The sequence below is a fragment of the Coenobita brevimanus genome, chromosome 62 (genome assembly GCF_032717465.1).
Source record: "Coenobita brevimanus isolate Jiangsu-jjx chromosome 62, ASM3271746v2, whole genome shotgun sequence".
Taxonomy (NCBI): Eukaryota; Metazoa; Arthropoda; class Malacostraca; order Decapoda; family Coenobitidae; genus Coenobita; species Coenobita brevimanus.
This window is the reverse complement of record NC_137015.1, coordinates 37,325,461-37,353,169: the sequence shown is the minus strand read 5'-3', so window position 1 is coordinate 37,353,169 and position 27,709 is coordinate 37,325,461. Positions and strand designations below refer to the sequence as shown.

At 49.0% G+C, this 27,709-nt stretch overlaps 1 long non-coding RNA gene across 1 annotated transcript in view; it reads left to right on the top strand.

Annotated features, from left to right (window-relative positions):
- Window positions 1-27,709, top strand: part of LOC145403968 (uncharacterized) — a 76,451-nt gene that overhangs the window by 6,263 nt on the left and 42,479 nt on the right. Inside the window, exon 2 of the long non-coding RNA XR_013898104.1 lies at window positions 1,272-1,310. This is a non-coding gene — a long non-coding RNA (uncharacterized LOC145403968). The remainder of the gene's footprint in view (window positions 1-1,271; window positions 1,311-27,709) is intronic.

The window sequence follows — 27,709 nt, the reverse complement described above, 5'->3', positions numbered from 1 at the left end:
ATTTAGGAAGGGAAAAGGGTGTGTAGATCAGATATTTGTTCTAAGATGTTTAGTGGAGAAGTATCTAGAGAAGGGAAGGAAAGTGTACGCTGCCTTCATGGACTTGGAGAAAGCTTATGACAGAATAGATAGGAAAGGTATGTGGAAGGTATTAAGAATATATGGAGTGGAGGGGAAATTGTTGAGTGCTGTGAAGAGTATGTACGAGGGAGCTAGGGCTACGGTGCGAGTGGATGGTGAGCTGAGTGAGTTCTTTGATCTCAATGTGGGACTGAAACAGGGGTGTGTAATGTCTCCATGGCTGTTTAATATATATATGGATGGGGTCGTAAAGGAGGTACAAGGTAGGGCAGTGGATGTGGGGGTGGCCCTAATGAATGAGGGTGAGATTTGGAAGCTTCCGGTGTTGCTGTTTGCTGATGATACAGTATTGCTGAGTGAAGATGAATGGGAGTTGCAAGGTTTGGTGAATGAATTTGGGACAGTGTGTAGGAGGAGGAAGCTGAAAGTTAATGTAAACAAAAGTAAAGTTATGGTGTTTGAGAGGACTGAAGTCACAGAGTGTGCAGTGAGGTTGGATGGTGAGGATATGGAGAATGTGAGTGCATTCAAGTACTTGGGTAGTGTGATGAGTAAGGATGGAACTTTGGGGGATGAAGTACGTGAAAGGGTACAGCAGGGAAGGAAGGTCGTTGGCACACTGAAAGCAGTGATGAGAAATAGGGAGGTGAGTATGGAAGTTAAGAAGTCACTGCATGATGGTATTGTGATCCCTACCCTGACGTATGGAAGCGAGGCGTGGACCTTGCAAGAGGGGAACAAGTCAAGAGTGAGAGCAGTGGAAATGAGTTACTTGAGAGGAGCATGTGGAGTGACATGGAGGGACAGGTTGACGAATGAAGAAGTGAAGGAACATTGTGGGGTAGATGTGGATGTGGTTGAAAAGATTAGGAGAAATACACTGAGGTGGTTTGGACATGTGGAGAGAATGGAGAATGAAAGACTGACTAAGAGGGTGTGTGTAGGTGAGGTGGAGGGAGGGAGAGGGAGGGGTAGACCGAGGATGAGGTGGAGGGATGGAGTTGAGAGGTATATGAGGGAGGGGGGGGTGAGTTGGGGGGAGGGGAGTCAAATGGTGGGTGACAGAGTGACTTGGAGGCGTTTTGTCCGCGGCCACCCTTTGCGGGATTAGGGCGTCGGGCTATAGATAGATAGATAGATTATTATTATTTTTACTATTATTACTACTAATGTATTTATTTACTTTACAGGAAACCACCACTACTACTACTACGGTACGCATAAAAATTGTGAGTTAGTCTTCAATAGTTTGTTAACTTTATATTGGCCAAGAATATGTTTTTGTGGCTATACATTCCTCCAGAGGACTAGCATTTTGGCCAAGTTAAAGGGAATTGGTTGTCAGTTGTTCTTCCCCTTTTGATAGACAAATAGATAAAAGGGATGATAATAGATAGACAGTGATAGGTAGGTGGATAGGAAAATATGTTAACAGTTGCTTCACCGCTTATGATATTGAGTTCCTTTGATAGATAGGTGGGTGATAGTTATTGATAGATAATGATTATGATAGTTAGACAGTTATGATGATAGATAATGAGGGAGCAGGAGAAAGGTGGAGAATGCTGATACATATGATGATAATATTAATAATAATAATAATCATCCATCATAATAATAATAATAATAATAACACAATCATTTTTTTACAAGGAGAGAGAAATGAGGACATGAAGGAGCATTGTGGTGTGGATGTGGATGAGAGACTGACTAGGAGAGTGTATGTTTTTGTATGTGGAGTTACATGGAGAGACAGACAGACAAATGAGGAAGTGAAGGGGCATTGTGGTGTGGATGTGGATGTGATAGGAAACCACTGAGGTGGTTTGGCCATGTGGAGAAGATGGAGAGTGAGAGACTAAGAGAGTATATGAGTGAGGTGAAGGGAGGGGGATAGGGAGAGGGAGACCAAGGATGAGGTGGAGTGATAGATATACTGTAAGAGGGAGGGGTGTGTGAGCTGTGGGGAGGGCAGTGAAATGGCGGGGGACATGGTGATATGGAGGTGATATTAGGGCATCTGGCAATATATAGAATAATGTTGCAGCTCCTTATCATCTGTGTTGATAGATAATGATAGCCAGTGATAGATAGGCTAGATAGATACATGATAGATAGATGGTAAGTACATAAAAATTTCTTCATATTTCAGGTGTTCCTAAGTGGGTTAGCAACTGTCATGATTATTATTATTATTATTATTATTATTTATTATTATTTTTATTATTATCACCAATGAGAACTATTAACATTATTATTACCAATGAGAAATTATTATTATGATTCCTAGTGCTGTAATTATGTATTATTATTGGTATTACTGTTGCTACTGTGGCTATTACTATTATTAGCCAGTGAAGGTTATATCCAAGGGGTGGTTGGTGTTTTTTTGCTAACGTAATGCCACTTGGGGATGAGTGGGGTTGGTCACTCATCTAAAAATCAGGACCAACTTGCCTGGCCCCATGTTTCTACGCTGCTCATCGGGCAACGTAGGATTGGATGATGATTATTACTGTTATTATTATTATTATTATTATTATTATTATTATTATGGGTGGTAGGTGGTTGCAACCATCATCCACTCACTTATCCTTTATCATTCTTTTTCTGTGCCTGCCCTCCTCCCTTCCTATATCTCCCATCTTTCCTGTCACTTCTTATTGCTCTTCATTCCTTTACAGGTGGCTTTACATTGAGTGACAAGCCAAATGGTTTCCTGTAAGCCAAGAAACCATTTACAATGCTGGGTGGTTACCATATAACCAACCTATTCGTGCTCCCTACATGTCAACAAGTGGGTTAATGGAGGGTTAGTGCCCCTCCCCATAAAACCAATAACTCAAAGTCAAATGGCCACCCCTTAAGGGATTATGGCATCTGGCAATAGATACGGTAGATAGATTATTGTTATTATTATTATTATTATTATTATTATTATTATTATTATCATTATCATCATCATCATCATCATCATCATCATCATCATCATCCACTCACTCAATGTAGTGTAGCTGTCGGGTGTCTGCTATTTCCTTTCCTCCGTCCTTCTTTCCTTCCATCCTCTTCTGTCTTCCTTTCCTTCATTCTTTCCTTGTCCTTCTGCCTATGGGTAACTTTACACTCCCTCTTCTGGTTTTCTTTCCTTCATTCTTTCCTCTTCTTTCTGCCTGTGGGTGACTCTGCACTGAGTGACAAGCCAAATGGTTTCCTATACACCAGGAAACCATTTACTACACTGGGTGATAACCACATAACCAAATTTTGGCTCCTGGTGACTTAGTGGGTAATTATTGTGCTCCAATCGGATTGAGCCGGTGAAGGTTTATATCCAAGGGGTGGTTGAAGTTGATTGCTCATGTAATGGCACTCAGGGATGAGTGCGGATGGTCACTCTCATCTTAAATGTCGGGACCAAGTGCCTGGCCCAGGGCTCCTACGCTCCTCATGGGGCAATGTAGGATTGGATGATGGCTGGATGGATGAAGTATTATTATTATTATTACATTTATGATTACTATTATTAACACATTATTGTTGCTCTTATTATTACTACTACGACATTATTATTATTATTGTTATCATTATTGTGTATTGATGTACTGTATTTATTTTTTGAGAGCATGTCTTTTAAATTTGAAAACTGAATTAATTGAAAGTGTTTGCTTAAATTAATGTTGAGTGATAGAAAGTGTTGAGAAATATACTGAGGTGGTTTGGCCATGTGGAGAGGATGGAGAATGAGGGACTAACTGGGAGAGTGTATGTGAGTGAGGTGGAGTTACATGGAGAGACAGACAAATGAGGAAGTGAAGGAGCATTGTGTGTGGGTGTGGATGTATTAGAAAGAGTTAGGAGAAATACACTGAGGTGGTTTGGCCATGTGGAGAGGTTGGAGAGTGAGGGACTGACTAGGAGAGTATGTGAGTGAAGTTGGGGGGGGGGGAGAAGAGGGAGGGAGAGACCAAGGATGAAATGGAGGGATGGAGTGGAGAGGTGTATGAGAGAGGGGGGTGTAAGTTGAGGGGATGGAGAGTGAGAGACTATGAGGAGAGTGTATGTGAGTGAGGTGGTAGGGGAGGCTGAGGATGAGATGGAGGGATGGAGTGGAGAGGTATATGAGAGAGGGGTGTGTGAGCTGGGGAGGGCAGTCAAATGGCAGGGGACAGGGCAACATGGAGGTGATTTGTTTGTGGCCACCCAGATTAAGGCGTCTGGCAGTAGATAGACAGATAGATCTCGAAAGGCCACAAAATATTCCCTCGACCAAGCGTTTGTGGTCGGCCCTAACTCCTTTTGCTGAGTTTGGTCTGATGAGGATTTTTGTTGTCATTGAGTATCACCTGTGTGGTGGATCAGACCTGTCAACCACAGGCAAGCAAGCAAGGTTAGGCCACTAGATTGTGAAGTCAGATTCGAGGTTATTACTATCTATCTGTCAATAGTCAGATAGATAAGTAGGTAGATAGATAGTTACTAATTTCTAAATATAGTATTGTTGAATACATTTCTTGTCCTCTCTTAATTTGGTGTGGTGTGGTGTGGTAGGATGGGGTGGTGTGTATGTGTGTGTGTGTGTGTGTGTACAGCTTTTACAAATTATATGGCTGTTCTTACATCTGCCTCAGTAGCTTTTTGTCAGTAAAATTCACCTTTTACAGTCAACCCCTGCTATTGGCATTGGTTAGGCACCAGTCCCTCCATCAATAAGTAAAAGCCATGACTAATTGATACCGTGTGCAAAAATCACTGGTTTGACTGTGATAACTCTTGGCTTTGGCTACAGAGCCACCATGACACCTATATTACATGTGTTGTATGGCATATTAATACTTCCTACAAACACTGTACACTGTGATACACAAACCCTTCTGGCTACACTGTACTGCACAGCACATACCTGTACAGGGTAACTGCACAGTATTTCTTGCACAACGCATGCACACAAGTCACATACAAACCACCAGCAACAGATGAGGCTGTGGTAAAAGCACCAAACATCTTCCTGTGAAGTTTTGAAATAATTTACCTTTAAAGTACAACAGTATGTGAAGCTGTGAATAGCAAGAGTTGAATGTTGATAGATGGATAAATGTAGATAGATATGGGTGGTAAGCTGAACAGTAGTTATAGTGGTGAGGTAAGGCAGTGTTGGGTAGCCTTCGTGGTGTGGCACAGGCAGCTCTTACATTTGTACTAAGAAGCACAGATGGAAGTCCTTAGTGTATGAAAGGGAGGGGAAGACCAAGGATGAAGTGTAGGATGGAGTAGAGAGGTATATGAGGATGATGGGGAGGCCAAGGATGAGATAGATTAATTGAGTGGAGAGGTATATGAGAGGGAGGGGGAGGCCAAGGATGAGATGGAGGGATGAAATGGAGAGGTATATGAGAAGGAGGGGGAGACTGAGGATAAGATGGAGGAATAGGGTAGAGAGGTATATGAGAGAGGGGGGTGTGAGCTCGGGGCAGGGCAATGAAATGGCAGGGGACAGGGTGACATAGAGGTGATATGTTTGTGGCCACCCCTTACGGGATTAAGGCGTCTAGCAATAGATAGATAGATAGGTTGATAGATAGATGTTGGCTGTATCTATCAACCCCCCCCCCAAAAGGCCTTGGGCACTCAGTAAATAAAAAATCCAATATATCATGGTTTATTTCAGTTCGGTGTGCGTTCATACTGTGTACGTTGATGATGCATATGCAGATTTCAGTTTGGTGTGCGTTTATACTGTGTACGTTGATGATGCATGCACAGATTTCAGTTTGGTGTGCGTTTATACTGTGTATGTTGATGATGCGTACATGTATTTCAGTTTGGTGTGTGTTTATACTGTATACGGTGATGATGCGCTTACAGATAACAGTTTGGTATGCATTTATACTGTGCACATTGATGATGCAGACATGTATTTCAGTTTGGTGCATGTTTATATTGTGAACATTGATGTTACATACACGGATTTCAGTTTGGTGTGCTTTTATATCATGTCCGTTAGGGTGCTCAGATAAATTCACCTTCCAGTTAATTCAGACACACCCAGCTTTGTATTCTATCCCAAATTATATAAATAAAGAAATATTTAATCTACATAACAGAAATTAATGGTGGTGCACAGACTGACAGGATTGGTAGATGGGATGGTTTCCACTTTCTGCACTGTACTCTTCTTCCTCAAGAACTGTTTCCATGGCTTTTGATTTTTCCGATTGCTTTTGCTCTTCTTGCCGAGTGAGGGTTGCTTTGAAGTCTGGGATGAGTTTGGCCCCTCTCTCTCTGACGTTGTTGACCTCTGAGATCGACTGCAAGACTCCCTCCCGCTGTTTGTAGTCTGAATGTCCTCCGCACTCTCTTGGGTCTAATTAAAGAAAGTTGTTTGGGATACGTGCCACTTCAAAGAAGGACAGAAGGTGTAGAAGTCAGCCACCCGTGTCGATTGCATCATCACTGTGTCCAATCTCACCCTTCTTTTAACATGATCTTCATCACCTTCATCGGCTCCTTGGCCTCCACCATCTCCTGCTTCTCCTTCACTAACACCCAAGGACTGAATAGGGCAAGTGTAATTAGTTGGTCGTTCACCCTCCTCTCATATACCTTTCTACTCTATCACTCCATCACATCCTTGGCCTCCCCTTCCCTCCCATCACAGCACCCAACTCAGCATCAGCCATTCCTCTGTTGATGGCATGGTGCTTACTGATGTACTTCAGGCTGTTGGAGATAATTTACAGGGGCATTCACTGCCTGAGGAGCTCTAAACCAGACTTCACACACACACACCATTGAGGTGAGCAACGCAGTGTCTCTCAGTGCCTGATCCCAAAAGAGCCAGATCTTCAGTGTGTATAAAATCTAGGCCATCCAGCAAGCCATATGCATTGTGCCAGGAGCTTTAAATTTGAAGATGAAGACTAGTTTCTTGAAGTCGTCCCCAGTTAGAACCCCAGACACGTGATGGTGACAGTTGAAGTGTAAGAGGTTTGTATCCAAAGCAGCCTCTACCTGATGCACACTGCACCCCACTGTCCAGTGATGCGTGTTGTGGTGTCAGAGCTCATTTCCACGATTCTTCCATCAAGGCACCAGCCCTTCAGGGTCTTGATGACTGTGTTTGCTTGTTCCTCACCTGTACTGGCTGTAATCTTCGGATCTCCCAGCAACTGAGAGGTTTCTTCTGGGTGGGGCAATACAATGATTTCCAGCCTGTCCACCTTCTCAGTTCCAGTCAGTGCAGGCAGAAGGTTGGAGTCCTAATGAATGAAGAGCTGCCCAGACCCAGATGCTGTAGCTACTTGCTCCATAATCGAAGCATGTGTTCTGCACTGCTGCGATGCTTCCTCCCAGGCGACCTAAAAGTGTTGGAGGACAAAGCCAACTGGGACACAACGTGGCAGAGACTAACAGTAGTTGTTGCAATGGTGTACGACACTGCTGTTGCTGGTGTTGGTGCCATCAAGGGCAGTTGCCAGGTCTGGGGTGATGATGTTCCTCCCTCTACTTCTGCTGGTCATTGGTGTTGTAATCTGAAGGTTGGGATCTGGATGTGCTCCATCACCTTGTCTTTGGTGGTGAGACATCTCCATCAGTTGACCTGTAGTCAGCAGTGATTGCTCTCTGCACCATTTGGTGCTGTTCCTATAGCCTCCTCTGAGCTTCCTGTTGAGATCTCTCGCATTGCCTGTGCCTCCCGCCAAGCCAGGATGAGGTCCACTGACCTTGTTGTGACCTTCCGATCTTCCACATTGATTAGAGACTCAGCCGTGTGGTGCATGATGTTGAACAGTCCAGTTCTTCTCTGAATGCTCCATCATTTTGTAATTTGGTTTCTCAACTTCATCCCTTGCTTTTCTTTAGGTTTTCCCACCACTTCAGAATCCTTTTGAGGGATTCAGTGACACATCATTCATCTGCTGTGGGGATTCAGGACTTCCTCCAGAACTGTCATTTATTGTACGGCATTTACGGAACTTTATTGCACACCATGTTCTTCCCCATTTTGTGCAAGTGGAAATACCCTGCTGAAGTGTAGGAAGGTGAGCCTCAGTGATAGCCTTGCCCAGAGCTCCAACCAAATAAATGTTTGCCATGGTTTTAGTAACTTTCTCTTTCACGACCTGCTCTTCACCTGCTTCATCTAGGCCCTCCATGTCCATCACAGAACCACTGCCAGGATTACCTCCTCCTTCAGCCGTGATTTCCTGAGGAATTAAAAGAATTGGATCATGTAAAGATCACTTGGGCACTCCAAAGCAAATGCGCTTGGGAGATTTGTTCTGTACCACACTTGTTCACCATCCCACAACTGTGCCACACTTCATCTGGGAGTGGAAATAAACCAGATGTTCTTCCTGTATGTTATGGTGCCAAAACAACGGGTGTGATCAATCCCAGTTTTAAGAGGACTTTGACATACAGGAAGTAAAAGAATTGGATCAGGTAAAGATTGCTCAGGCACTCAGAAGCAAATGGGCTTGGGAGATTTGTTCTGTACCACACTTGTTCACCATCCCACAACTGTGCCACACTTCAGCAGGGAGTGGAAAGAAACCAGATGTTCTTCCTGTATGTTATGGTGCCAAAACAACGGGTGTGATCAGTCCCAGTTTTAAGGGGACTTTGACATACAGGAGTACAGGAACATTGGCTTCGTACTGGCCAGTGATAAACACCAGGGGGCTCTTGTTTGACCCCTAAACACCATCCAGACACCATGACTCTTACCCATGAGCTTTGTTTTGATGCTCTGTTTGTCTGTCCATCAGATCAACTCTGGAATTCTCTCCCTCTGTCTGTATTTCCTGATTCCTGTGATCTCCAGTCTTTCAAGCGCAGTGTGTCCGGGCATCTCAAAATGAACGGATCTTGAATTTGGGTCTCTTTTGTATTGTTTGTTTTATTCTTGGAAGGGATGGTTTGTGGGCTCCTGGCCTTTGGTTCCTTCCTTGCATAAAAAAATAATCCACCTATATATCCATCTATCTATTGCCAGACTCCTTAATCCTGTAAGGGGTGGCCACAAACAAATCGCCTCCATGTCACCCTGTCCCCTGCCAATTCACTGCCCTCCCCCCAGCTCACACCTCCCTCTCTCATATACTGTACCTCTTCACTCTATCCCTCCATTTCATCCTCGGCCCCCCTCTTCCTTGCTCACATACTCTTTCCCTGTTAGTCTTTCACTCTCCATCCTTTCCACATGGCCAAACCACCTCAGTGTATTTCTCCTAACACTTTCTGGCACATCCACATCAACATCACAATGCTCCTTCACTTCCTGATTCGTCTGTCTGTCTCTACATGTAATTCCACACACACACACACACACACACACACACACACACACACACATACATACACACACACACACAGTCTGTCAGTCTCTGTGTCTGTCTGTCTGTCTCTCTCTCTCTCTCTCTCTCTCTCTCTCTCTCTCTCTCTCTCTCTCCACATTGTTCTCAAAATTCACCCTATGTGGCCCTGAGCACCCTAGTGTACGTTGATGATTTGTACATGGATTTCAGCTTGGTGTGCGTTTGTAGTGTGTACGTTGAAGATGCATACATGGATTTCAGTTTGGAGTACGTTTATACTGTGTACGTTGATGCGCACATGGATTTCAGTTTGTCATGCATTTATACTATGCAGTGTGGTAGGTGGGGGCGCTCATCATCCACTCACTCAATGTAGTGCTGCTCTCGGGTGTCTGCCTTTTCCTCTCCTCTCTCCATTCCCTCCTTCCTCTTCTGTCTCTCTGGACTTCATTCTCTCCTCGTCCTTCTGCCAATGGGTGACTTTACACTCCCTCTTTTGTCTTTCTTTCCTTCATTCTTTCCTCTTTCTTCTGCCAGTGGGTGGCTCTGCACTGAGTGACAAGCCTAATGGTTTCCTGTACACCAGGAAATCATTTACTGTGCTGGGTGGTAACCATATAACCAAATTAGGTGCCTGGTGGTTTAGTGGGTAATTACAGCACTCCAGTCGGATTGAGCCGGTGCAGTTTATATCCAAGGGCTTGTTGGGGTTATTGCGTATGTAATGCCACTCAGGGATGAGTGAGGCTGGTCACCTCGTCTTAAATGTCAGGACCAAATTGCCTAGCCCCGGGCTTCTACGCTCCACATGGGGCAACGTAGGATTGGATAATGGATGGATGGGTGGACGTTGATGATGCATACACAGATTTCAGTTTGATGTGCATTTATGTGTACGTAATGCATATACAGATTTCTGTTTGTTGTGCGTTTATGTGTACGGTGATCATGCATACACATATTTCTGTTTGATGTGCATTTATGTGTACGTTGATGATGCATACACATTTTTTAGTCTGGTGTGCGTTTATGTGTATATTGATTATGTATACACAGATTTCTGTCTGGTGTGTGTTTATGTGTACGTTGATGATGCATACACAGATTTTGGTGTGCGTGTATGTGTACGTTGATGATGGATAAACAGATTTCTGTTTGCTGTGCACGTATGTGTACATTCATGATGCGTACACAGATTTCTGTTTGGTGTGCGTTTGTACTTTGTACATTTACAATGCGTTCATGCTTTTCACCAATATATATACTGTATTAAATTTACATTTCTCTCTCTCTCTCTCTCTCTCTCTCTCTCTCTCTCTCTCTCTCTCTCTCTCTCTCCCAGTGCAGACATTTTAAAATTATTAACAATATTCATTTACTCTAATAAAAGTACAGTGATATGATATATTATCATTATTATTATTATTATTGTATGTATTTGTTATTATGTATGTTTGTGTTATTGTGCATTTGGGTGGGTTTTTGCTGTTGTGTATAATTACTTTTATTATTATTATTATTATTGTTGTTGTATTGTGATCTCCCTTCTCCTCCTCTGCTATCTTACCCATTCCTTCCTTTTCCTCCCCTGCCTTACTCTACCGTACCCTTCCTCTCCCTTCCCTTACTTGCCTTACCCCTCCCAACTCTACCCTTTCCGTCTCTTCCCTACTACCCTACCCTACCCTACTATACCCTACCCTTCCCTTATCTTACCCTTCCCTTATCTTGCCCTTCCCTTATCTTGCCCTTCCTTTCCTACCCTACCCTTCCCTTCCCTTCCCTTCCCTTCCCTTTCCTACCGTACCCTACCCTACCCTACCCAACCCAACCTTTCCCTACCCTACCCTACCCAACCCAACCCTTCCCTACCCTACCCTACCTTACCTTACCTTACCTTCCCTTACCCTTCCCTTACCCAACTCTACCCTACCCAACCCTTCCCTTCCCTTACCGTACCCCTCCCTACTCTGCCCTTCCCTTCCCTTACCCTACCCTGCCCTACCCTACTGTCCCCTTACCCTTCCCTTACCCTACCCTACCCCACCCTTGCCTTACCCTTCCCTTTCCTTGCCTTACCCTACCCTTCCCTTACCCTTCTCTTACCATACCCTTCCCTTACCCTATCCTTCCCTTCCCTTACCCTTCCCTTCCCTTCCCTTACCCTTCCCTTCCCTTCCCTTCCCTTACCCTGGCCTACCCTACCCTACCCTTCCATTGCCCTTCCCTTCCCCTGTCCTACCCTTACCCTACCCTTCCCCCATCCTACCCTACCCTTTATTTACCCTACCCATCCTTTAAAATACCCTTCCCTTACCATACCATATCCTTCCCTTACCCTACCATGCCCTTCCCTTACCCTACCATGCCCTTACTCTACCCTACCCTTCCCCTACCCTACATTTCCCTACCCTACCCAACATTCCCCTACCCTGCCCTACCCTTCCCTTACACTACCCTACCCTACCCTACCCTACCCTTCTCTTACCCTACCCTACCCTTCTCTTACCCTACTCTACCCTTCTCTTACCCTACTCTACCCTTCTCTTACCCTTCTCTTCCCTTCCCTTACCCTACCCTACCCTACCCTACCCTTCCCTTCCCTTACCCTTCCCTTACCCTACCCTTCCCTTCCTTTACCCTAATCTGCCCTAGCCTTCCCTTCCCTTGCCCTACCTTTACCCATCACTTACCCCACCCTACTCTTACCCTACCCTACCCTTCCCCCATCCTACCCTACCCTTCACTTACCCAACCCTTCATTTACCCCACCCTTCCTTCACCATACCCTTCTCTTATCATACCCTATCCTTCCCTTACTCTGCCCTAGCCTTCCCTTACCCCACCCTAGCCTTCCCTTACCCTATCCTAGCCTTCCCTTCCCTTCCCTTACCTTATCTTACCTTACCCTACCCTTCCCTTCCCTTATCTTACCCTATCCTTCCCCTACCTTCTCCTACCCTACCCTTCCCTTCCCTTCCCTTCCCTTATCGTACCCTATCCTTCCCCTACCTTCTCCTACCCTACCCTTCCCTTCCCTTATCGTACCCTATCCTTCCCCTACCCTTCCCTTCCCTTCCCTTTCCTTCCCTTCCCTTATCGTACCCTACCCTACCCTACCCTACCCTTCCCTTCCCCTTCCCTTCCCTAACCCTACCCTTCCCTTCCTTTACCCTACTCTGCCCTAGCCTTCCCTTCCTTTACCCTACCTTTACCCATCACTTACCCCACCCTACCCTTCCCCTACCCTACCCTTCCCTTCCATCCTACCCTACCCTTCATTTACCCCACCCTTCTTTCACCATACCCTTCCCTTATCATACCCTATCCTTCCCTTACTCTGCCCTAGCCTTCCCTTACCCTACCCAAGCCTTCCCTTCCCTTACCCTACCCTTCCCTTACCTTATCTTACCTTACCCTACCCTTCCCTTCCCTTCCCTTATCTTACCCTATCCTTCCCCTACCTTCTCCTACCCTACCCTTCCCTTCCCTTCCCTTATCGTACCCTATCCTTCCCCTACCTTCTCCTACCCTACCCTTATCGTACCCTACCCTACCCTACCCTTCCCTTAACTTACCCTGCCCTACCCTACCCTTCCCTTCCCTTCCCTTCCCTTCCCTTCCTTTCCCTACCCTTCTCTTACCCTACCCTACCCTTCTCTCACCCTACCCTACCCTTATCTTACCCTACCCTACCCTTATCTTACCCTACCCTTCCCTTCCCTTACCCTACCCTTCCCTTCCCTTACCGTACCGTACCCTTCCCTTCCCTTCCCCTTCCCTACCCTTCCCCTTCCCTACCCTTACCCTACCCTTCCCTTCCTTTACCCTACCCTCCCCCAGCCTTCCCTTCCCTGACCCTACCCTTCCCTTCCTTTACCCTACCCTCCCCCAGCCTTCCCTTCCCTGACCCTACCCTTACCCATCACTTACCCCACCCTACCCTACCCTTCCCCCATCCTACCCTAACCTGCCCTAGCCTTCCCTTCCCTTACCCTACCCTACCCTACCCTTCACTTACCCAACACTTCATTTACCCCACTCTTCCTTCACCATACCCTTCCCTTATCATACCCTATCCTTCCCTTACTCTGCCCTACCCTTCCCTTACCCTACCCTAGCCTTCCCTTCCCTTACTTACCTTACCCTTCCCTTCCTTTATCTTCCCCTACCTTCTCCTACCCTACCCTTCCCTTCCCTTCCCTTATCATACCCTACCCTTCCCTTCCCTTCCCTTATCATACCCTACCCTACCCTTCCCTTAACTTACCCTACCCTACCCTTCCCTTCCATTACCCTACCCTTCCCTTACAATACAATACCCTACCCTACCCTTCCCTTCCATTACCCTACCCTTCCCTTACAATACAATACCCTACCCTACCCCTCCCTTACCCTACCCTGCTCTTACCCTACCCTGCTCTTACCCTTCCCTTCCCTTACCCTACCCTTCCCTTCCCTACCCTACTCTCCCCTTCTCTACCATACCCTACTCTTCCCTTACTCTACCCTTCCCTTCCTTACTGTACCCTACCCTTTCCTTCCCTAACCCTACCCTACTTTTCCCTTATCTTACCCTTCCCTTCCTTTTCCTACTTTACCCTTCCTTTTCCTTCCCTTCCCTACCATACCCTTCCCATCCCTTCCTTTACCCTACCATACCCTTCCCATCCCATCGTTTACCCTTCCCTCATCCTACCCTACCCTATGCTGCCCTTCCCTTACTGTACCCTACCCTTCTCTTCCCTTACTGTACCCTACCCTTCTCTTCCCTTACTGTACCCTACCCTTCTCTTCCCTTACTGTACTCTACCCTACCCTACCCTTCTCTTCTCTTCTCTTCCCTTACCCTACCCCTCCCTATTCTACTCTTCCCCTCCCTATTCTACTCTTCCCCTCCCTATTCTACTCTTCCCCTCCCTATTCTACTCTTCCCTTACTCTACCCTTCCCTTACCCTAACCCTCCCTATTCTACTCTTCCCTTACTCTACCCTTCCCTTACCCTACCCTACCTAACTCTACTGTACCCTTCCCTTACCCTACCCTACCTTACTCTACCTTTCCCTTTCCTTCCCTCATCCTACCCTTCCCTTAACCTTCCCTTACCCTACCCTTCCCTTCCCAAGCCTAGCCTTCCCATACCCTACCCTACCCATCACTTACCCCACCATACCCTGCCCTACCCTACCCCCATCCTACCCTACCCTTCACATACCCTACCCCCATCCTACCCTACCCTTCACATACCCCACCCTTCACTTACCCAACCCTTCCTCCGTCCTACCCTACCCTTCCTCCGTCCTACCCTACCCTTCACATTCCCCACCCTTCACTTACCCAACCCTTCCTCTACCCTACCCTTCCTTTACCACATCCTTCCCCTACTGTACCCTACCCTTCCCTTACCCTACCCTTTCCAATCCTACCATTCCCTACCCTAGCCTTTCCTTATCCTGCCTTCCACCCTACCCTTCCTTTCCCTTACCATACCCTACCCTTCCTTCCCCTTACCTTACCCTACCCTTCCTTTCCCTTACCTTATCCTTCCCTTCCCTACCCTACCCTACCCTGCTCTGCTCCTCCCTACTCTTACCATACCCTACACTACCCTTACCCTACTCTTCCCTAATATTACCCTGCCCTACCCTACACTACTATTCACTTACCCCACCCTTCCCTTACCCAACCCTACCCTACACTACACTACTATTCACTTACCCCACCCTTCCCTTACCCAACTCTACCCAACCCTACCCCCTACCCTACACTACACTACTATTCACTTACCCCACCCTTCCCTTACCCAACTCTACCCAACCCTACCCTTCCTTTCCCTTATCGTACCCCTCCCTACTCTACCCTTCCCCTTCCCTGCTCTCCCCTTACCCTTCCCTGCTCTCCCCTTACCCTACTCTACCCTTCCCTTTTCTTGCCTTACCCTTCCCTTTTCTTGCTTTACCCTACCCTTCCCTTACCTTACTATATCCATACCTTACTTTATCCTACCCTTCCCTTCGCTTACCTTACCCTACCCTAGCCTTCCCTACCCTTCACTTACTCCACCCTACCCTTCCCTTCACTTACCCAACTCTTCATGTACGCTACCCATCCTTTACAATACCCTTCCCTTACCCTACCCTTCCTTTCCCCTACCCTATGCTTCCCTTCCCTTCCCTTCCCCTACCCTGCCCTATCCTATCCTACCCTTCACTTACCCAACCCTTCCTTCACTCTACCCTTCCCGTACCCTACCCTTCCCTTCCCTTATTGTACCCTACCCTACCCTTCCCTTCCCTTAACTTACCCTGCCCTACCCTACCCTTCCCTTTACTTACCCTGCCCTACCCAACCCATCCCTTAACTTACCCTGCCCTACCCTACCCTTCCCTTAACTTACCCTGCCCTACCCTTCCCTTAATTTACCTTACCCTACCCTTTTCCTTCCCTTACCCTACCCTTCCTTTCCTTTCCCTTACACTACCTTACCTTACCCTTCTCTATCCTACCCTACTCTTCCCTTACCCTACCCTTCATTTCCTAACTGTACCCTATGCTTTTCTTTTCTTTCCTAACCCTACCCTTCCATTCCCTTATCCTATCTTACCATACCTTTCCCATCCCTTCCTTTACCCTACCATACCCATCACATCCCTTCCCTTACCCTACTCTATGCTGCCCTTCCCTCACTGTACCCTATCCTCTTCCCTTACTGTACTCTACCCTACCCTAGCCTTCCCTTACCCTACCCTTTCCTCTTCCTACCATTCCTTTCCCTTCCCTTGCCCTGCCCTAACCTACCCTTCACTTCCCCCACCCTACCCCTACCCTATGCTTCCCCCATCCTACACTACTCTTCACATACCCCACCCTACGCTTCCCCCATCCTACACTACTCTTCACATACACCACCCTTTCTTCCCCCATCCTTCACTTACCCAACCCTTCCCTTCCTTTACCACATCCTTTCTCTACCCTACCCTTCACTTATCCTACCTTTCCCCTACCATACTTTATCCTTCCCTTACCCAACCCTGCCCTTACTCTACTCTTCCCTTATACTACCCTTTCTTATCCTACTCTACCCTACTCTTATCTCACCTTTCCCCTCATTTTCCTACCCAACCCTTCATTTACTGTACCCTTCCCTTACCCCACTCTACACATACCTTATGCTACCCTTCCCCCATCCTACCCTCGACTTACCCCACCCTTCTTTTACCATACTCTACCCTTCCCTTATCCTGCCCTTTCTCTTTATCCTACACTTCCCTTCCTCTACTTTATCCTACTCTACCCTACCCTGCACTTCCCTTGCCCTACCTATTCCTTACCCTGCTCTAGCCTAGCCTTCCCCCACCCTATCCTAGTCTTATCCTTTCACTTTACCCTACCTTACTCTTCCTATACCATTCTAGATTTCACCAACCCTGCCCGTACCTTACTATACCCTACATTTCCCCTTCTCACCCTACCTTTACTCCTGCCTTTCCTTCCCTACTTTTCCCCTGACTCATCCATCCCTTCTCATCTTACCTCACTTTTTCCCCTACCCTGCACTTCCCCAGTGAAGGCTAGTGGCAGTGTCAAATTATTCAATTTTAAATATATTTTAATGTTTTGTTATTAAAACCCTTTCAGTTTTAAAACTTTTATTTCAGGTACTTATAAAAGAGATACAAGGTAAAGTAATGGGTGGCAGTGGGGTAGGAAGAGGGTGGGGAGTAGTGGGGTGTTAAGGAAAGGGGGCTGTAAGAGAGAACGTAGTACTAGGGTGGGGAGAGGAGTAGGAAGGGAGGGGGAGATATAGGATGGTAGAGAGGAAAGGGGGGTAAAGGAGAGGAGAAAGGGGGATTGGGGGGTAGGAGGATAGAAAAGAGGAGGAGGGGAGTAGGAGGGTAGAAGAGGAAAGGGGGTAGGAGGATAGAAGAGGAAGGGGGAATAGGAGACAGAAGAGGAGGTGGGGGGGTAGGAAAGTAGGAGGAGGAAACGTGGGGAAGAGGATAGAGGAGAGGGAAAGGAGGGCAGGGATGGGGGTAGGAGGGTAGAGGAGAGGGGGATAGGAGGGCAGGGATGAGGGTAGAGGAGAGGGATGGGGATAGGAGGTGGGAAGGATAGGAAGGGGGTAGGAGGGTAGAAGAGGAAGTGGGGGGGGTAGGGATTAGGAGGATTAAGTAGGATAGAGGAGGAAGGTAAGAGAGGGGGGGGGGTAGGATAGAAAAAAGGAGGTTAGGGAAAGGGGAGTAGGGGATAGAGGAGAGGAAAGGGGAGTAGGGGATAGAGGAGAGGAAAGGGGTAGGAGGGTAGAAGAGGAAGTGGGGGGGGTAGAGGAAGGGGGAATAGGAGGATTGGGGAGTAGGCAAAAGAGAAGGGGAGGGGTTAGGATAGAGAAAAGGAGAGTAGGGAAGGGAGGGCAGAGATGAGGATGGGGGTAGAGGAGAATAGAGAGAAAGGAGGGTAGGGATTGGGGGTAAGAGGGTAGTGGAAGGGGAGATAGGATGGAAAACGAGGAGGGTAAGGAAGGGGGGGGTGTAAGATACAGGAAAGGGGGGCAGGTAAGGGGAGGGTAGAATGGGAGAGAGGAGGATAGAGGAGGAGGGAAGGATAAGAGGAGGGTAAAAGAGGAAGGGGGGGGAGGTGGATAGAGGAAAGGAAATGGGGTAGGATAGAAGAGGAAGGGGAAATAGGATAGAGTAGAGGAGGAGGAAGCGTGGGTAAGAGAATAGAGAAGGAAGGAGGAGAGGGAGATAGGAGGGCAGGGATGGGGGTAGAAGAGGAGAGGAAAGGGGGCAGGAGGATAGAGAGGAAGGAGGGTAGGGATGGGGATAGGACAGAGGAGAGGAATGGGGGTAGGAGGTGGAAAAGATAGGAAGAGGGGAGTAGAAGGGTAAAATAGGAAGTGGGGGGCTAGAGGAAGAGTGGAAGGAGGGTAGGGATTGGGGAGTAGGCTAGAGAAGAGTAAGGAGGTATGGAAGAGGGGGGGGGGATAGGATAAAGAAAAGGAGGGTAGGGAAAGGGGGAGAGGAGAGGGGGAAGAGGGATGGGGGTAGGAGAATAGGGGAAAGTAGGGAAGGGGGGTAGGAAGGCAGAGGAGGGGGGTAGGAGGATTGACAAACGAGGGTAGGGATTGGGGGTGAGAGGGAAGAGGAAGGGGGATAAGATAGAAAACGAGGAGGGTAGGGAAAGGGGGGGAGAGTAGAATGGGAGAGGAGAGGAGAGGGTTAGAGTAGAGGAGAAAGGGGAATAGGAGGGTAGGGATGGGGGTAAGAGGATAGAGGAGAAAGGGGAATAGGAGGGTAGGGATGGGGGTAAGAGGATAGAGGAGGGTAGAAGAGGAAGGGTGGGGTGGTAGGTGGAGAGAGGAGAGGAAAGGGGGTAGGAGGATAGAAGAGGAAAGGGATAAAGAGGAGGGGGGGGGGTAGTAGGAGAGTAGAGGAGGAAGTGTGGGTAAGAGGATAGAGAAGAGAAGGAAGGGGGGTAGAGGAGAGGGAGAAGAAGGATAGAGGAAAGGAGGGTAAAGAAGAGCAGGAAGGGGGGTAGGAGAGGGAGACAGGAGGGCAGGGATGGGGGTGTAGGGGGATAGAGAAGAGGGGTAGGAGAGGGAGACAGGAGGGCAGGGATGGGGGTGTAGGGGGATAGAGAAGAGGGGTAGAAGAGGAAGTGGGGGGATAGGGGAAGAGTGGAAGGAGGGTAGTGACGGGGGGGTTAGAGGAAGAGGGAATAGGATTGGGGAGTAGGCTAGAGAAGAGGAGGAAGGGGGGGGATAGGATAGAGAAAAGGAGGATAGAGAGAGGGGGAAGAGGGATAGGGGTAGAAGAGAGAAGGGGGTTAGGAGGGTAGAGGAGATGAGGAAGGGGGTAGGACACAAGAGATGAGGAAGAGGGTAGGAAGGATAGGAAGAGGGGAGTAGATGGGGGATAGAGAAGAGGAAAGGGGGGTAGGGGGACAAAGGGGGGTAGGGGGACAAAGGGGGGGTAGGGGGACAAAGGGGGGGTAGGAGGGTAGAAGAGGAAGTGGGGGGATAGGAGAAAAGTGGAAGGAGGGTAGTGACTGGGGGGTTAGAGGAAGAGGGAATAGGATTGGGGAGTAGGCTAGAGAAGAGGAGGAAGGGGGGGGGGATAGGATAGAGAAAAGGAGGGTGGAGGATAAGAGGGATTGGGGTAGGCGAACAGAGGAAGGGGAAGGTAGAGGAGAGAAGGAAGGGGGTTAGGAGGGCAGAGGAGATGAGGAAGGGGGGTAGGACACAAGAGATGAGGAAGGGGGGGTAGGACACAGATGAAGGGGGGGGGGTTAGAACAGATGAGAGGAAACGGGGTAGGAGAATTGACAGAAAAGAGGGTACAGATTGGGGGGTAGAGGAAGGGGGAATAAGATGGAAAACGAGGAGGGTAGGGAAGAGGGGGGGGGGTAAGATACAGGAAAGGTGGGGGAAGGAAGTGGAGTAGATGGTAGTAGTAGGGTAGAGAAAATGAGGGGGGGGGGAGATAGGAGACGAAGGAGGGTAGGGGATTGAGGGTAGAAGGGTTGAAGAGGGGGGGGGGTTAGCAAGGCAGAAACTTAAGTCAGTTATATTAATATAGTAATTTATGTATGTCCATTGTTTTGAAAAGTTTTTAATAAAGACGTCTAAGAAATAATACTCTCTTTAATATTACCAATAATTTTACGACTGGGGAAGGGGGGGCATAGATGGGGTGAGGGTAGAAAAAGTAAGGGGACAGCAAGAAAGAGGAGGGGGGATAGAAAGAGGAGTGGGAGGGGTTAAAGAGGACAGGATAGGAAAAGGAAGAGTGAAAGGGGGTAGGAAGAGGAGGGGGAGGGGGTAGGAAGAGGAGGGGGAGGGGGTAAGAAGAGGCGGGAAAGGAGGGTAGGAAGAGGAGGGGGAGGGAAGTAAGAGGAGGAGGAGGTAAGAGGAAGGGAAGGGGGGGTAGGAAGAGGAGGAGGGGGGTCTGGAAGGAAGAAGGGATGGTAGTGGAAGAGGAGGAGGAGGAATAAGAGGAGAGGGTAGGAAGAGGAGGATGGGGTAGGAAAATGAGGAGGGGATAGGAAGAGGAGGAGGAGGGGTAAGAAGAGGAGGAGGGGGAGAGGGTAGGAAAAGGAGGTGGCAGTGGTGGAAAAATGGGGTAGGAAGGAAGAGGAGGGGGTAAGAAAAGGAGGAGGAGGGGAGTTTAGAAAAGGAGGAGGAGGGGGTAGGAAGAGGTGGCACTGGCAGTGGAACAGGAGATGGTGGTGGTGGAAGAGCAGGAGGAGGGGGTAGGAAAAGGAAAGGGTAAGGAGAGGAGAAAAGGGTAGGAAGAGGTGGTGGTGGTGGAAGAGGTGGCGCTGGCAGTGGAAGAGGAGGGGGGAGGAAGAGGAGAAAAGGGTAGGAAGGAAGAGGAGGAGGGGGGTAGGAAGGAAGAGGAGGAGGGGGTAGGAAGGAAGAGGAGGAGGGGGGTAGGAAGGAAAAGGAGGGGGGTAGGAAGGAAGAGGACGAGAAGGGGGGTAGGAAGGAAGAAGACGAGAAGGGGGGTAGGAAGGAAGAGGAGGAGGAGGGGGGATAGGAAGGAAGAGGAGAAGGGGGTAGGAAGGAAGAGGAGGAGGAGGAGGAGGGGGGTAGGAAGGAAGAAGACGAGAAGGGGGGTAGGAAGGAAGAGGAGGAGGAGGGGGGATAGGAAGGAAGAGGAGAAGGGGGTAGGAAGGAAGAGGAGAAGGGGGTAGGAAGGAAGAGGAGGAGGAGGAGGAGGAGGGGGGTAGGAAGGAAGAGGAGGAGGGGGGTAGGAAGGAAGAGGAGGAGGGGGGTAGGAAGAGGAGGAGGAGGAGGAGGGGGGTAGGAAGAGGAGGGGGGTAGGAAGAGGAGGAGAAGGGGGGGTAGGAAGGAAGGAAGAGGAGGAGGAGGGGGGTAGGAAGGAAGAGGAGGAGGAGGAGGGGGGTAGGAAGGAAGAGGAGGAGGAGGAGGGGGGTAGGAAGGAAGAGGAGGAGGAGGAGGGGGGTAGGAAGGAAGAGGAGGAGGAGGAGGGGGGTAGGAAGGAAGAGGAGGAGGAGGAGGGGGGTAGGAAGGAAGAGGAGGAGGAGGAGGGGGGTAGGAAGGAAGAGGAGGAGGAGGGGGGTAGGAAGAGGAGGAGGGGGGTAGGAAGGAAGAGGAGGAGGGGGGTAGGAAGGAAGAGGAGGAGGGGGGTAGGAAGGAAGAGGAGGAGGGGGGTAGGAAGGAAGAGGAGGAGGAGGAGGAGGGGGGTAGGAAGGAAGAGGAGGAGGGTAGGAAGGAAGAGGAGGGAGGTAGTTAGAGGAGGAGGAGAATAGGAGGAGATAGGAAAGTGGAGGACGAGGAGAGTAGGAAGAGGAGACAAGAAAGAGGACGAGAGTAGGAAGAGGAAATAGGAAAGAAGAGGAGGAGGAGAGGGGGCAGGAAGATGAGAGGGTTGGAAGAGGAGGAGGAGGAAGGTTGGAAGAGGAGGAGGAGGAAGGTAGGAAGATGAGGGGGGAAGGAAGAAGAGGAGGGGGGAAGGAAGAAGAAGAGTGGGGCTGGAAGAGGAGGGAGGAGGAGGTTGGAAGAGGAGAGGGGTAGGAAACATGAAAGGGGGTAGGAAGAGGGGGATATGAAAATGAGGAGGAGAGGGAAGGAGGAGGTGAAAAGGGGTAGGAAAAGGAGGAAAGGGGTAGGAAGAGGAGGAGGAGAAGGGGTAGGAAGAGGAGGAAGAGAAGGGGTAAGAAGAGGAGGAGGAGGACAAGGGGTAAGAAGAGGAGGAGGAGGACAAGGGGTAAGAAGAGGAGGAGGAGGACAAGGGGTAAGAAGAGGAGGAGGACAAGGGGTAAGAAAAGGAGGAGGAGGAGGACAAGGGGTAAGAGGAGGAGGAGGAGGACAAGGGGTAAGAAGAGGAGGAGGAGGACAAGGGGTATGAAGAGGAGGAGGGGGGTAGGAAGAGGAGTAGGAGAGGGATAGGTAGGAAGAGGAGAAGGGGGGTAGGAAGGAAGAGGAGGGGGAGGGGGGTAGGAAGGAAGAGGAGGGGGAGGGGGGTAGGAAGGAAGAGGAGGAGGAGGGGGGTAGGAAGGAAGAGGAGGAGGAGGGGGGTAGGAAGGAAGAGGAGGAGGGGGTAGGAAGGAAGAGGAGGGGGGTAGGAGGGAAGAGGAGGGGGGAGGTAGTAAGAGGAGGAGGAGAGTAGGAAGAGGAGATGGGAAAGTGGAGGAGGAGAGTAGGAAGAGGAGATAAGAAAGAAGAGGAGGAGGATGAGAGGGGGCAGGAAGATGAGAGGGTTGGAAGAGGAGGAGGAGGAAGATAGGAAGATGAAGGGGAAGAAGAGGGGGGTAAGGAGGAGGGAGGGACGGTAGGAAGAGGAAGAAGATGGGGGTAAGGAAAAAGAGGAGTGGGGTAGGAAGAGGAGGGAGGAGGAGGTTGGAAGAGGAGAGGAGTAGGAAACATGAAGGGGGGTAGGAAGAGGGGGATAGGATAATGAGGAGGAAGAGGAGGAGGAGGGAGGTAAGAAGAGGAGGAGGAGGAGAAGGGGTAAGAAGAGGAGGAGGAGGAGAAGGGGTAAGAAGAGGAGGAGGAGGAGAAGGGGTATGAAGAGGAGGAGGAGGAAGGGGGTAGGAAGAGGAGGAGGAGGAAGGGGGTAGGAAGAGGAGGAGGAGGAGGAAGGGGGTAGGAAGAGGAGGAGGAGGAGGAAGGGGGTAGGAAGAGGAGGAGGAGGAGGAAGGGGGTAGGAAGAGGAGGAGGAGGAAGGGGGTAGGAAGAGGAGAAGGAGGAAGGGGGTAGGAAGGAGGAGTTAGGAAGATGAGGAGGAGGGGAGTGGGAAGATGAGGAGGAGGGGAGTAGGAAGGAGGAGGAGGAGGGGAGTAGAAAGGAGGAGGAGAAGGGGAGTAGGAAGGAGGAGGAGGAGGAGGGGAGTAGGAAGGAGGGGAGCAAGAAGAGGAGGATGGGGGTAGGGTAGGGTAGGAAGAGGAGGAGGAGAGGAGAGGGGTAGGAAACATGAAGAGGGGGTAGGAAGAGAAGGAGGGGGGTAGGAAGAGAAGGAGGGAGGTAGGAAGAGGAGGAGGAGGAAGGGGGATAGGAAGAGGAGGAGGAGGAAGGGGGATAGGAAGATGAGGAGGAGGAAGGAAGAGGAGGGGGGGTAGGAAGAGGAGGGGGAGTAGGAAGGAGGAGTTAGGAAGATGAGGAGGAGGGGAGGAGGAGGAGGAGGGGGAGGGGAGTAGGAAGGAGGAGGAGGGGGAGGGGAGTAGGAAGGAGGAGAGGGGAGGAAGGAGGAGGAGAGGGGAGGAAGGAGGAGGAGAGCAGGAAGGGAAGGAGGAGGGCAAGAAGAGGATGGGGGTAGGGTCGGAAGAGGAGGACGAGGGGGGCAGGATGAAGAGGGTCGGAAGAGGAGGAGGAGGAGGGTAGGAAGAGGAAGAGGAAAATTACAATCATATATAATACATAAATACAATAATAATAATAAATCACAAAAATTATACAGTACAAGAATAAGTCGAAAAGAATTATTTATCAGGGTACAATGACAAAAAAGTATCTATGATTTTTATTATTACTTTTTTTCCATAGTGCGGCTGATAGTAAGGAGAGAGAGAGAGAGAGAGAGAGAGAGAGAGAGAGAGATTAAAATATAACGAAGTACAGGAGAGAGAGAGAGAGAGAGAGAGAGAGAGAGAGAGAGAGAGAGAGAGAGAGAGAGAGAGAATTAAAATATAACGAAGTACAGGAGAGAGAGAGAGAGAGAGAGAGAGAGAGAGAGAGAGAGAGAGAGAGAGAGAGAAATTAAAATATAACGAAGTACAGGAGAGAGAGAGAGAGAGAGAGAGAGAAAGTAATAAGAACTAGCACCAACCCCATGAGGACTATGTGGCACTAAAACCGATGCATAAAAATGACGGGTATGCTATGGTGCACTAAAAGCAAAGAGGAAGGCGGGGTAGACACTAAATGTGAGGCAAGATACGGGTTTGAGATAGGAAGCGCATGAGGTGTGTGATGGAAAACACGGGGATTCACCAAGAAGATCGGCTATGGTAGGGGGACGTCCAAGGGAGTAAAGGAACAGAAGAGTCCGTCTGTGCACGGCATGGAACCGAGGGCAATCAAGCAAAAGATGGTGGACCACGAGTGGAACCTGGCAACATTGACAGGTCGGAGGAGTGCCTCCTGACATTAGAAAACCATGTGTGATCCGCGTGTGACCAAGGCGCAGACGGGCTAGGGCTGTTTCCCAATGCCTGTTGCGATGGGAGGGCGACTGCCAGGGAGTGACAGTATGTGATGGAGCGGAGTTTATCAGTTGTAGATGTCCATTCTGCTTGCCACTGCTGGCCAAGGAGACGGGTAACAAACGGGACATAATCAGTTGCTGGGATAAGCTGAGGTGTGACAGAGCGAGAGGTGACAGCTGTATGTGCCAGGCAATCAACCCTCTCATTACCCGGTATCCCAATGTGGCTTGGGACCCAACAGGAGACAGACAGACTTCAATCTGGTGGTAATACGGAACAACCATTCTTGTATCTCCAACACTAGCAGGCTGCTGGCTGGGACATACTGAATACCATGTAGTGCACTAAGTGAATCTGTGAAAATAACAAAAGTGCATAAACTGGAACGGTATATAACACGAAGGGCCAGTAAAATGGCCAGCAGTTCGGCAGTGAAAATACTGGCAACTGGTGGAAGGCAGATCTGATAGGTATGGTCTGGGAAAAGAACAGCAAAACCCGAGCCCACAGAAGACTTAGAGCCGTCTGTGTACACTGGGGTCGCTGAGGAGTGACCGCATATGATCCATAAAAAGATAAGAGTTCATGTGGGGTGGAAGAGGACTTTGAACGGGAGAGCAGGGCATCACAAACAATAGGGTGAGGAAGAAGCCAAGGCGGAAACATAGAATCTCTCAGATGGAGAACAGAAATAGCGGGGAAAGAAAGGGATGCAAGTAAGTTGGAGACCCTACAAGGAAAAGATGAAGCTAATGAGGGCAGAAAAGGAGAGGAGAGGCGCATACCAGAGGAAGGGAAACCTGCAGATGGGTGTTGAAGGAGGTGAATGTGGTAACGGAGAGTTAGCTTGTCACGTCTGGAGGACAGAGCGGGTATACCCGACTCAACATACAGGCTCGTAACCGGGGTGGAGCGAAAAGCACCCAACGCCAGACGTAAACTATGATGGTGAACAGAATCTAGGCGCCGAAGGGAGGAAGATGAGGCAGATGCATAAACCTGACATCCATAATCAACCTTCGACAAAACTAAGACAGTATGGAGACGGAACAGAGTTGTATGGTCTGCACCCCAGGACATAAGACGAAGAGTTTGTAATAACCGAAGTCTGAGGGAAGCAGAGGTCTTAAGGGAAGTGAGATGCGGGGACCAAGTCAGTCGAGAATCAAAGACAAGGCCAAGGAAAGGGGTTGATAATCGATTTGGCAGGGGGGTACCATACAGTGTAAGAGGGGATTGAGGGATTGAATGACGGGTCGTAAAAGTTATAGCACAGGATTTCGTGGGGGAGAATTTAAAGCCATGATCCGTGGCCCACCCTGCAGCGGCATCTATGGCTGATTGAAGCAGGACTCGTAAGGCCAAGACATCAGCTCCAGTGGCATATATAGCAAAATCATCTACATACAATGAAGCAAGAACACCATGTGGGAGAGATGAAACGATATCATTTATTGCAAGGATAAAAAGAGTAGTGCTAAGCACACATCCCTGTGGGACACCCTCATGCTGTACATAAGACTGGGATAAGACATTCTGAAGGCGTACACAGAAGGTCCGGTTACAGAGAAAGTTCTGTAAGAATACCCCCATATTGCCATTAATTCTGGAGTGTTGTAGAACATGGAGAATGTTATACCTCCAGACCGTATCATAGGCCTTTTCGAGATCAAAAAACACTGCTATGACCATCTTTGAGTTAGTGAAGGCTTGTTGGACGAAGGTTGCTAGCCTCATCAGGGGATCTAGGGTACTCCACCCCTTGCGGTACCCATATTGTAAGGGCGAGATTGCACCACGTGATTCTAAATGCCACCTTAGGCGAGAGTTTACCATACGTTCCATCAGTTTGCATAGACAGCTAACAAGAGCAATAGGGCAATGATCTCCAGGTGACGACCCAGATTTGCCAGGTTTAAGGAATGGTAGGCCAGTCTCCATTCATTAGGGAAGTTTCCAGAGGACCATATAGTATTATATATTCTAAGCACAAAGTGATGGGCCGGCTGGGACAGATGTTTTATCATGTAGTGTACGCCATCAGGTCCCTCACAGGTAGAACCGCAAGCAGTTAGAGCCGCTTTGAGTTCCGAGCTGGAGAAAGGGGCATTGTACGCCGCCTCTGACAACAGTGTGAACTGTAAGGGCGTCCGTTCTGAACGTCTTTCTGTTGTTAAAAATGTAGGGGGGAGGTGGGACCCACTGCTAATCTGACTAAAATGGTGACCCAGAAGATTGGCAACCTGAAAAAGATCGCCTATGGCTCCATCATTGGTGGTGAGGACTGGAGTCGGGGTTCGTGACCGTTTACCCGCTATTTTCCTGATGCGGGACCATATCCGTGGAATGGGTGTGTCTGAGCCAATAGTAGAGACACAAGACATCCAGCTGTCCTTTTTTGCTCAATGGATTGTGCGGCGAAGGAAAGCATTAGCTTGCTGAAAAAGTATAAATGCTTGGACCTCCTGTAAAAGTATAAATGCTTGGACCTCCAACACAGTGCCCTTTTTCCTACGGAAGCTCTTCCACCTGGCCCTCTTGACCTGGAGGGCTGAATAGTATTGGTTATTCCACCATGGCATACACTTCAATGACATAGGACGAGAGGTACGCGGAATAGAGGCTTGGGCAGCCGTAAGGAGAAAGGCACGGAAACAGGAAAGCATAGCAGTTGGATCATGGTAGAGCAGAAGAGGAGTGGGAGGAACAGCTTGGGATGTAAAGGTTGCCCAATCTGCCCTATCAAAATGCCATCGAGGAGGGCCGGGGACTGGATAGTATGACGTGGGGGTTAGGAGGATTGGGAAATGGTCCGTAGCACAGTAATTATTCAAGACCGACCAAGTGAAGTCCAAGGAAAGCATTGGGGTGCAGAGGGACAGGTCAATGGCAGAGAAAGTTCGAGTACGGTAGTCAAAATGAGTTGGGGAATCAGTGTTAAAAATGTATAAATCATGGGCAAGGAGGAAATCCTTCAAGGAGTGCCCACGTGCAGTTAAAACAGAGTCACCCCAGAGGAGGTTCCGACAGTCAAAATCACCTGAAAGCAGGATAGGAGGGGGAAGGTCAGATAAAAGTTGATCGAGGTCAGTAAAACTGATGGGCACTGAAGGGGAGAGATATAGTGAGACCACTGTAATCC